Below are 9,592 nucleotides of genomic sequence, written 5' to 3'. Positions count from 1 at the left end.
CATAATTAAGTTAATGTTAATTAAATTAAAACAAGTTAATTTTTAGTGATGACTGTTTATCAACTGGCTTGCAAAATTCCTGCACGCTCCTGGGAGCACCGCCTTTTTAGAGATGGGCTGAAAAAGCAGAGACAGAATTGAGAACCGAAGAAGACCAAAGAAGAGGGAGGAAGCTGTGAAGAGCTGACCGCCTACTCCGTGTTGGTGTGGGTGGCGCAGTGTTCTTCCAGCACAGGGCACAGGGAGCCATCGCTGGAGGCTGAAAGCTCCGACCCGGGCTTCGGTGTCTCCTCCCATCGCCCCTCCTTGCCCTTCTGCCCCAGGTAGAGGGAAAGAGTGGGCCCGAGGAAAGCCCGCGACCTCTGCGTCTGTACAATGGAGCAGTGAACGACGTGAAGTCAGGCAGGAGCCCGGGGCGCCGGGCAGGCCTGGCACGTGCTGGGGAGGGGTGAGGAGGGATCATGGCAGCGCTCAGACCCGTCCTCCCCTTTCCAGGCTTTTTGGCCCAGCCCACTGAGGTGAAGATTACGGGGGTCACCTGGCGCAGTGTGAGAGCTGGCAGAGGCAAAGCCGGCCACCTGCTCCCCAAATCCTCTCCTCCAAGAGACCCCCAATAAAGAGCCGGGAGGAAACCCCAGGGCCCCTCGGCGCTCCCCGCGGGAGAGCAATGGTTCTGGAAGCCGCACCCTCCCCGGATCCCTGGGGCGGCTGCTCGGCGCCCGCCGGGAGCCTCCGCCCCCTCCACCTCCTCCCGCGGCGAGGCGGCGCGCGAGCTGGAGCCGGTGCGCAGGGCCGCCCGCACCTCGTCCCCGGCCCGTCCCCGGCCCGTCCCCGCCCGGTCCCCGCCGCCGCCGCCCGCTCGTCCCTCCGCTCCCGCCCGCCGCGATCCGGCCTCCTGCGCCCGGGACCCGAGAGAGGTGAGTGCGCCCCGGGGCAGCGCAGGGTTGGGCCGGGACGGCGGGGCAGGCAGCGCGCGGATGACGGCGGCCCGGCCCAGGGGACCACGGACCTTCAGCAAGGCCGGCTCCCTGACATCTCCTGCGGCGGAAAATTCAAAATCCAGTCTCCAGATAAAGGCCTTAGCGGGGAGTGGAGGAGGAGGAGGAGAGGGGCTGGGAAGTAGGTCCGTGTCATCCCAAGGTCCACACTGATAGTGCTTTGGGGGCCCAGGGACCTATCACCCAGAAGGTGTGTCACGAGAGGGGGCGTTTGGGGGTGCAGCGGGCCGGAGGGGGCCGCCCTGCCCAGGGCCCCCGCGGTCCCCGCAGATTTCAAAAGTCCAACACCATCCAGGTCCCCGGGACACACACCCTGACCCTGCATAAGCGCAGCTAAGGCCCAAGGAAGTGCGCCGTGGGCGGAGTCCAAGGACCCGGTCCCAGACTGGAGACTTTCCTGATGGGGGGGGGGGGGGGGGAGGCGGGGAGGAGGGGGCAAACTAACGTTTCCCGAGTGCCTGCTGGGGCCTGGTGCTTCTCCAGGAGCATCTCCACTGTCTGTCTCCGCTCTTCCCCCATCCATTCCCTATGGCCCATTCAGCAGCCCCACATGGAGGGAGCTGGTCCCCGCCCCCCTGCCAGTACAACTCACACTCGAGCTGGAGAGACAGATAGATCCACCTTGTTTCTCTTTCCTGCCCCAAACGATCAGAATCTGAGGGGGCACTCGCCACCAGCAATATACCCTTGGACTAGTGAGAAATTCTTAAGCCCCCCACCATCAATACTCAAAGGACCCCTTCTGTAGCCACAGCATCATAAACACCAGTCACTGGGAGGAATTCCAGGATGCTCCTGCCCCCTTGTGGGTTTCAGTTTAGAAGTCACCTCTTCCAGGAAGGCCACCTTGACTGCTGTCCTCTTGATCAGATGCTCTGGTACCTTGGGCTCCCACAGTATGGCCCTCCTGCCCTTCATCCTGTGATCATACCTGCTCTCAGAGTATTGTCATTGCCGTATCACTCCCAGCTTTCCCTCCTAAGTCAGTTTCAAAAACTCAGCCACTCTAGTTCCATGTTAGTATATACATAACATTTTTCTTGATTTTACTTTGGAAACTGGATGATTGCAGAACCTCTATTCAGGAAATAGAAACTTTTCTCTGTTGGTCATCTCTTCTCTCTGGCCAGCCCGCACTGGCCCGGATGGCCCCTGAGTGGCTCTTTCGGGGGCACAAGGTAAAAAGTTACCCAGAGGTCCCCTGGGCCTCCCCCTCGGTCCAGATCCCATGGGCATCTTGGCTCTAGCACCGTCTCCTCCTGCCCCCCACCCTGGTTCCTGCCCCACCAGATGGCCCCCCAGGAGCTCAGCTCCTGCCCTCACATCCACTTAGCCACACAAGCCTGCATGACAAGTGGAGGACGGTGTGCAGGCCACTCACTGTCCCCTGGCTGTCTCCTGCTCCTCTCCAGGCTTCTTTTCTTCCTGTCCAAAAAGGCACACTGAGCAGTTTACTGTGCTCCCTGCCTTAGCAGATGGACCCCAGGCTCCTCTCCTTGTAGCAGCCCCGCCCCCCTCCACGAGAATTCTCTTAGAGAATCTCAGCCTCTCAGTGGCCACCCAGTTTCCGCTCGCCGTCCCCAGCACCGCACACAGCCCAGAATAGGATGTGGAAGTTCTCAGGAGTCAGGCCCAGCGCTGCCCCGGGCACACACTCAGTGTGCCCCTCTTGGTGTTCAGCTGGACCCCAGTGGTCAACTCCGGGATAGGAGGGAGAACCCCCCACTCACTCATGGTTCCATCACACTTGCGTACAGTTCTTTTTCAAAGGAAATTGTGTTCCGCTCGCAGAAGTGGAAAACCAGTACCCTCTGCCACAAAATGAAGGTAATTAAACCAATAAAAACAAGGAAAACCAAGAAGTGTTGTTAGACTTCAATGGGCACCTGTTGCCTGCATAGCACACCCGAGTCAAGCTCTCCAGGTTACAAAGCGAGATTAATAAGAATTAAAGAATTCAAGACACACTAACACCCAGCTGAGACTTTCTCCTTAGTGCAGGAAGATGAGCTAAGGGAGAATTAGCTAGAGGTGCCTGGTGGCTCAGTCAGTTAAGCATCTGACTCTTGATTTCAGCTCGGGTCATGATGTCACAGTTCGTGAGTTCAAGCCCCGCATCGGGTTCTGCCCTGAGGGTGTGGATCCTGCTTGGGATTCTCTCCCTCTTTCTGTGTTCCTCCCCATCTTGTGCTCTCTTTCTCTCTCTCAAAATAAATAAAACTTTTTTTTTAAAGAAAGAATTGGATAGTGAATAATAAAATATATGGCTAAACTCCTCTCAGTCAGCACCTGCTGAGTACAGAGCACCACATAGAGCCTGAAGTGATACAGAACAAGCCTTCAGTTTACCTATCCTGGAAGGGCCACTTCCTCCAGGAAGCCCACCCAGATGTGCTTCCTTAACAAGCTGTACTCGTCCTGCTGTAAGGGTTGTTATATGCTTTACTATAATGGGGTATTGGCTTCTACTCCCAGTGTAAGTTCCATAAGAACCCCCACCAGGTCTGTCTCAGTCACTTACTATCCAGGTGTCTATCCCCCACAGGGCCTGGAGCACAAGCACTGAATAGGAAGATGAATGAATAATGATTGAATGACTGTGTTGACCTCCTTGACTTTGGTCCCCCTGGGCCTCTTCCCACAATGCCTTTCCTTCCTCCTCCTCCTCCTCTTCCCTGTCCAAACCCCACACTTTTCATCCTTCAAGGCCCACCTGAGGGTGTAGATTTTCCAGGAGGCCTTTTCAACCCACTGAGCCCACCGGGATGTGTCCTGCCCTTTTGTATTCAATCCCTGGCAGTGCCTGTGCCCAGAGGAAATTCAGTTCCATGGTCCAGGGTGTTCCCCACGCCTGCACGGGACAAGCAGAGTGGGTGACGTCACAGATGCTTCATGTCTACTGTGGAGTGAGTCAGCGTGGTTCTTCCCTCAGGGATGCAGCTGAGTCGGGTCTCGGCAGCTGTATGAGTTCCCTGCTGCTGCTGTAACAAATTACTACAAGCTTCGTGGCTTAAAACAACGCAAATTTAATCTTGCAATCCTTGAGGTCAGAAATAGGTCTCATTTCCTTTTTCAGTTTCTAGAAACCTTGTGGAGGCTGCCTGCATTTCTTGGCTGGTGGTCAACTCCCATGTTCAAAACCAACAAGGGCTGATTGCGTCTTTCCTACCTGTGGAAATTCCAGGATACTCTCCCCTTCTTGAGATCCTTAAATTAATCACACCTGCCAAGTCCCTTGTGCCATAAAAGGGCAACACAGTCACAGGTTCCAGGGATCAGGACACGGACATCTTTGAGGAGGGGCATTATTCTGGCTGCCGTAATCGCTGTCCCTGGTGGTCAGAGGGCACTGTGGCTGGTGGTATATTAATAATAATTGACATTTACTGAACACTTACTCGGGCCACGGACCGTTCTGAACGCATCACCCAGCACTCTGAGGTAGGTGCCATAGTTACCACCTTCACAGTACAGGTCAGGCACTGGGAGGTTAAATAACTTGGCAAGTGGCAGAGCTGGGATTTGAACCCACGCAGTCTGGCTCTGGTGCACCCTCCTGACCTTGGGGCTACACTCCCTCCCTGTCACCATTCTCACCTCCAAGATACCAGCCAGCAGCCTGCGAGAGGCCAGGCAAGGTCTGAAGCCCAACAACAGGAGGGGGAGAGTTTTCACCGAGATTTTCTGGGTGAGGCCCCATCTCTGGCCAGTCCCCTCCCATTTCAGCCCTCTCTCACCCCATTAGGGGCACCTAAGCCTATCTCGGGGAGCTGCAGGGAGCTTCCGATGGTTCTTCAGGCAGGTGGGCCTGGAAAAGCTCCTGGGTGCCAAGTACCAGTCAAATTCACCTCTGCCCTCCCCCCACACCCCTCCCCCAGGCATACAAGCCCCATAGAAGGCAAGTCTTATACAACAAACCAAAGAAACGAAACCACAGTTTACAAAGAAGCCTGTATATCTGAGCCAGAGGAGAACACGGAAGCCTTCTATAGGCACTCGGTGAGGAGGGGTGCCCTAACATTTATTGAGCGCCCACTAGGGGCAGGCATATTTCCAAGAGTTTTATACTCAGTAACTCATTTAATACAACAACCCTATGAGGTACTGTTATTATCCCCATTTCACAGATAAGGCAACTGGGGCAGAGAGCGGTCATGTGACTGTTCAAGGTCACACAGCCAGTATGAAGATGCAGTCCATTCTCCATGAACAGGAGAAAAAAGGCAGAGGCTGGTCAAGGCTGGCTGAACAGTCCCAGCCTGACTCCCTGTATTTCAGTTGGCCAAGCCCCTTTTGTGCCTTCCCAGCATAACCTGCCCTCTTTGCATCTGCTAGGCTGGGCCCCTGGTTTCTATGACAATATATTTCTTTTTTTTTTTTTTTAATTTTCAATGTTTATTTATCTTTGAGATACAGAAAGAGACAGAGCACAAGTCGTGGTGGCGGGGAGGGGCAAAGAGAGAGGAGACACAGAATCCAAAGCAGGCTCCAGGCTCTGAGCTGTCAGCACAGAGCTCAACGCAGGGCTCGAAACCATGAACCATGAGATCAGGAACTGAGCTGAAGTCAGACACTCAACCGAGTGAGCCATTCAGGTGCCCCTGTGACAACAGATTTCTTGAGAACACTTTTATATTTCATCCTCACACCAATCTTCTTTATCACCCCCATTTTTATTTATTTATTTTTATTCTTTTAAATTTAGAGCAAGCAGGGTTGGGGCAGAGGGAGAGACGGGGTAGAGAGAATCCCAAGCAGGCTCTGCACTGTCACAGAGCCTGACGCAGGCCCAGAACCCACAAACCATGAGATCATGACCTGAGCCGAAATCAAGAGTTGGATGCTTAACCGACTGAGCCACCTAGGCGTCCCATTGCCCCATTTAAAAAAAAAGAAAAAACCAGGCACAGGGAGGCCGCATAACTTGCCAGAGTTCTCCCAACTAGAAAGCAACAGGTTTGGGATTTGAACCCGGACATTCAGATGCTACCCCCTCTCCCAGCCCCCAAGCCTGAGCAAGCCCAGCCTGAAGGCCTCCGCCGGGAGTCTGTAGCCAGGCATGCGACATGGGTTCCCCAGCTCTCCAGAAGTGTGTGCTTGTACTTCAGCTGGACTTGTGCTGTCTTCTCCGCCAGCCTCAGAGTTTCCTGCCTTTGGGTGGCTCCATTAGTCACACTCCGTCTGAGAGCCTGGGGATTGTCTGAGTGGAAGCGGAAACAACGTCGTATTAATCAGGTCAGTCTGATTAATCAGTTCAGGCCCGAGCCTGCCGGAGTGTGGTTGATGCCAGAAAAGATAATTCACAGAAAAACCAGCTTCTTGCTGCTTGAAACTGTCCTGGCAGGAGCATGACTCCGCAATGACAAACACTTCTCAAAAGGAGAGTCACACATACCCGAGTGAATAGCCAGGAAGCTCATGGCCACAGGCAGCACAGGGCAGGGGCATCTGCAAGAGGCAGCGATGTGCTGCTGACGTAGCAGAGTGAGGAAGCTGGGACTCCTTCAGGGGATAAAGACAGATTTCCTCTGAGGCTGGCCAGCTGTGCTCATTGGAAGAACCAGCTGGAAAAACAGTAATTTTTTTAAAGTAGATAATCTGTGCGCATTCTAAATATGTGCATATTCTTCCATTAGTGTGAGTTTGCAGTGAAGACGCATCTGGCCCGTGCACTTTTGTGTCACTCAGGGTCTTGGCAGGAAGCGGACGCAAGGTCAAGCAGGGTGACCGAGGAGAGGTTAACACAGGGGACGGTTTTTAATGATGTGGGGATAGAGTTAAGGGAACCAGCGCAGGAGTCTGCAGCACCCTGGGCCTGGCGTCGTCGCTGCCCCAGGCTGGAGGGGGCAGAGGAAGAGCAGAGTAGGACAGGGACTCCGGCAGGAGCTAAAAGGAAGCAGCCAACCTGAAGCTACCCTGGCAGGGGGATACATAGTCCCTCCTCCTCACTCTCTTGCCATCTTCTGATCCCAGTTAGTGCTTCCCATTGGCCAAACCCAACAGAAGCCAGAGGGCAAGGGAGGCCGGTGACCCAATCCACGGAGCAGGATGGAGACGGGTGGACAGTGGATCTGGATGGGCCCATAAAAAGTCCTCGGCACTTTTCTGGCCCTCAGGAAACAATCCCTTTCAACCATCCCATCAGCTGCCGTTTCTGAGCCCCTGCAGCAGCCTCCCTAACCCAGACACTGGGAAAATGCAAATGCCGAGACCGAAATCCCATAAGAGACTGGAAAAGAAATGGACGTGAACGTCACTTATGCCAGGTATGGAGAAATTCTGACCACGTCTCCGGAGTCCAGCCCATTGTGGGAGATGATTGCTGTGGGCAAGGAAGATGGTTATTAGCGCAGTGTCTCAGATCAGCATTCCATGGGCCGTAATTTACCATTCCCTGGGACCAGGAAGGTTCTGGAAAACAATGCATGCTTCATTTTAACATGGTGAGCTGTTGGTTGTTTGCAAGGCCAGTGCCAGGTTTTGTTTACAAAACAACAAATTCTACTGCTCCTGCCAATGACTGGGCAGCTTGACATCAAGAAACGGCAGAAGTCGAGCCAGAAGGTGACGTTGCAGGCAGGGCGACGAATCTCTTTGCTTCCCCAAATCTAGCATCTTCTTAGGGAGAGCACAGCCAGAGATGCCAACCCCATCTTCCACAGGCCGGCTCTGGATCTTTCAGTGAGTAGTATAGGTGCCATGCTGTTCGGTCTCTAAAGAGTAAAGCATGAATCCAAACAGAGCTTTGCTTTAATCGAAGAGTATTTATCCTGGTGAGAGGTTCTGTGTTTGGAGATCTGTAAGCAGAGACTGTGTGCTAGAAAAAGGCAGGGAGAGAGGGCCACCAGACACTGCCACACCGTTCCAACTCCAGGGGACACCATCCGGTCGGTTCCAGTGTGTACGGGCCCCCCGGAACCGTGCGTCGTGGCAGCCCGGACAGGATTCCCTTGGTAATAACCTTTCCACATGGCATGTGCGGTTCATACCCCTGGAAGCCAGAATCCTGCATCTGACAACTGACGATGGGCTTTAGAACACCCCACTCCTTTCCTGGGGGACGGGACACGATTGCTCCAAGAACAGCTTCCCTTAAGACTCTCTCAAGTCCTGCTTCAGACACTCAGAACCGAGTGGCCTCAGTTAATTCACTGAATCTCAGCTTCCTGATCTGTAAGTTGGAGAGAATAAAACTACTTGGAATTCAAAGAGAGCAGCGTGCATAGGCACTAAGGACAGTAAGCATTCAAAAGATGAGAGCCGTGTAGAAGAGGGTATTGGGAGGAGACAATAATAACAGCTAATATCTACCGAACCCTAATACCTGCTGGATGTCGAGCTAAGGGCTTTGCCTGATTTAATTGTGAAATTGCTTCAACCCCCTTTTGAAGGGGTGTCCCCATTTCGCACATGAAGAGCTAGGCACAGAGAAGTTAAGGGACTTCTCCAAGGTCACCCTACTGATAGGTAACAGAGCTAGGACTCTAATTCAGACACTGGCTTTGGAAGGCAAACTTTTTTTTTTTTTAGTTTATTTATTTATTTTGAGAGACAGAGAGAGAGTGCACGCACACGCACGCGTGGGGAACGGGCAGAGAGAGAGAGAGAGAGAGAGAGAGACAGAATCCCAAGCAGGCTCCGCAATATCAGATGTGAGACTCGATCTCACTAACCGGGAAATCATGACCTGAGCTGAAATCAAGTCAGACACCTAACCCACTAAGCTGCCCGGGGCGCCCCTGGAAGGCATACTCTTTAACAAGTACTCTCAGCCTGGCAACTTTTGAAAAGCATATGTGCATTTTTATGGCCTGAATAGTTAATCCAGAAAACTCCATGTGTGAAGATGTTGCAAGAAGGAGGAAGATGTCGCACCAGGGGCCCCATCCAGCCTCTGCTTCCACTGCCTTTCCTGCTGAGGTGTCCTCTGCCCTCTTGTTCACTGTCCATCTCCCTCCAGAGAGTCCCCTAGGGGCCAGGTCACAAAGTGAGCAGCTATGAGCCACCCAGAGGGGTTAGCAGAAGGTGAGACATCTCTCCATCTCTTTACCTCTCCTGCCTGCTCTCTGACTGCCCTCCGTCCTAACCCCTGACCGCCGGTCCTAATGACCAATGGCACAAGTCTGCAGACTCCTGCAGTGACCATTCCCAGACACTCAGTTCACAAATTGGAATGGGGTGCCGTCCTCTGAGCCAGGCACTGGGCCGGGAGTGAGAGTCCTATAGAGAGACGTCTGTGCGCCAATGACCCCCGTGGACGGTGCAAAAAGACGCTGAGAAGGGGTCAGGGGAGCAGAGCACAAATTGCCTGGAACAGTCATCAAGGCCCGGTAGCAGAAGTGACTTTTGGGTCTTAAAACTGGGGCTGGAGTTCAGAAGATGGGGACGGGAGTTCTTGTGGGTGGAGGGGGACACAGGAGTTGATGTGAACGAGCAGAGATGCTGAGGGAACAGCTAAGGCTGGCTTGGCACAGACTGCTGGCTCTGGGCTCACCTGCCTGAGTTTGAAACCCACTGCCTCCACTTATTACCTGCGTGACCTTTGGCTCATTACTTGACCTTTCTGTCCCTTATTCCCCCATGTGTGAAATGGG

General features: G+C 53.6%; 1 protein-coding gene across 1 annotated transcript in view; it reads left to right on the top strand.

Moving 5' to 3' along the window:
• The first annotated feature begins 247 nt into the window (after positions 1-247).
• GPR68 (G protein-coupled receptor 68) overlaps positions 248-9,592 on the top strand; it is a 29,619-nt gene continuing 20,274 nt past the window's right edge. The window contains exon 1 of the mRNA XM_047864331.1: positions 248-917. The gene's annotated coding sequence lies outside the window, so the exon portion shown is untranslated. The remainder of the gene's footprint in view (positions 918-9,592) is intronic.

Source organism: Prionailurus viverrinus, chromosome B3 (genome assembly GCF_022837055.1).
Source record: "Prionailurus viverrinus isolate Anna chromosome B3, UM_Priviv_1.0, whole genome shotgun sequence".
Lineage (NCBI taxonomy): Eukaryota > Metazoa > Chordata > Mammalia > Carnivora > Felidae > Prionailurus > Prionailurus viverrinus.
Note: the sequence above shows the minus strand (reverse complement) of the source record. Positions and strands in the feature narration are given on the sequence as shown.